The sequence below is a fragment of the Odontomachus brunneus genome, unplaced genomic scaffold (assembly GCF_010583005.1).
Source record: "Odontomachus brunneus isolate Ranch 3 - 2012 unplaced genomic scaffold, Obru_v1 Obru_scaffold_001, whole genome shotgun sequence".
Lineage (NCBI taxonomy): Eukaryota > Metazoa > Arthropoda > Insecta > Hymenoptera > Formicidae > Odontomachus > Odontomachus brunneus.
In genome coordinates, this window is record NW_022639451.1 from 7,224,414 (window position 1) to 7,226,579 (window position 2,166).

General features: G+C 26.5%; 1 protein-coding gene across 1 annotated transcript in view; it reads left to right on the top strand.

The window, feature by feature from the left end:
- The window catches only part of LOC116840803, a 57,252-nt gene that overhangs the window by 41,248 nt on the left and 13,838 nt on the right, over window positions 1-2,166 (top strand). The gene's annotated exons all lie outside the window — the stretch shown is intronic.

The following is a 2,166-nucleotide window of genomic DNA, read 5'->3' on the forward strand; positions in this document are numbered from 1 at the left end:
ACACACACACACACACACACACACACACACACACGAAACACTGAAGAACAAAGGCAAATCATTACTAGTACAATTGTTATAAAGAAATGTTTTATTTATAGTATACTCTAATATATAACAATGCATTATATAAAACTAGATGGAAGAATTCGACAAACAACGTGGGTCATAAATGGTTTTCAAAATGTAGATAAGGTTTCATGTTATGCAAATTCAGTACTGCAATGTTTATTAAATTTAGATGATGTTAGACATCAATTATTTATTTCTGAAAAACCAAATGTTTTAAGTAAATTAGCGCGTCAATATGAAAATGGATTTAATAAACTGAATACATACGCGATACGGCAATATTTAGGAGAGTATTTTTCCAATAATGAAAAACGAGATGCATGTGAATTTCTTATAGCTTTTTATGCAAAATATGATTATATAAGAAATTTATTGGAGTATAAAGTAAATACTATAAGTTGGTGCAGATCTTGTAATAATACAAAATGTATTACAAATAATAACATAATTATTTCTATTCCTATTAATAATTTTAAGAAGAAAAGTTACAAGCTTCAAGATTTGATAAATGTTATCTTTTCACATCTTAAACTTCGTTTAAACTGTACAATGAATCATGTGAATATTATGCAAAGAATGATATCTTGTTTAAAAGTAAATTAATATTGACTCCTAAAATAATTGTCATACGTATTTTTCCATTATAGAATGGTAAATTGGTGAAAACACATACAATTAATTTATGTGCTGTTCCAACAACTAAAGTATTAGTAACTGGCCAGTTTTATAAGGTCATGAATGCCATATTTCACTGGATCAAGCATAGATAATGGTCATTATATAAGTGTATGTAGAGAAGAAACCTCTAATGTCTGGATTGAAATTGATGATATGCAAATTAAAAAAAGACAATGGCCAAGAGATGCTAAAAACATTTACATGCTCTTCTTGAAGAAGATTGATAAATAATAAATAATATAAATAGATAACATATAATTTTGTAACTATATCTGTCAAGAGAGTCATATATTAAGAAATACGACGGGGGTGGTGGTGGGACTTCTTTTATTTTTTATTATAAATAAATATATAAAATGTAAATAATTTATACACACACATGTCATATATGCACATATACACATATATATTTGTAAAAAAATATGTGATATCTTAACAAAATTACTTTAAAAAAAAAAAGTAAAAAAAAGGCGCCAAGTACACGCCTTTCAAACAGTCTTATACTGTTTGAAAATCAATAAAACACGAAAAAATACTTTAAAAACATGAAGTATAATTTATATATATTTTTTTAAACATGAACATTTATATTAAATTGAAAATATAATTGAAATGGTAAATTTATCAGAATTAAATATAAATAATTAAAATATTTGAAATATTAAGAAATATTAAGAAACATTAAAAACAGTAAATAACATTAAGAATCAGTAAGTAACATTAAGATACAGTAAATAACATTAAGAAACAGTAAGTAACATAAAAAACATTAAGTAACATTAAGAAACAGTAAGTAACAAACAGTAAACATCCAAACAGTAAGTATTCAAACAGTAAATATATTAGCAGCCCTATGCTGTGCTAATATATTAACCTTTAAATTATTCATTATATAGCCTTGTGCTATAAAAAAAGCAATCTTATGTTGCTTTTTAGATTCCAATTCTTTATTGGCGTTTACGAAACGCCGCCTGAGCCTTTATTGTCAGGCAACTTATTAGAAAGGATATGAAAAGTCGTATAAGACAATTCATACGGTTACCAAGATTGGATCGTTAGTAACAACATCCGAAATAATCATCGGACAACTTATCGTGACCGCAAATCACTGCCTAAGCTTAGCTTAGGTGTATTATGAATACTTACAAATTTGGAGTATATCTTAAATTTGAGAATTATATCTTTTGGTTCAATATTATATCCGATCTTCTTTAACGTCAAAGGGAGAATAAAAAAAAATAACAAAGACAAAAGCGAAAGAAGGAATTCAATTTTTTTATTAGCCCCGCTTGCTCTCCGCACTGCAGTTTGATCGAAATAAAAACTGCGCTGCTAATTGTGTCCTGAAAATTATATTAACGAACGAAAGATGGCGTTTGTAATTTAAATAAAATATTTAATTTATAAATGGTCTTA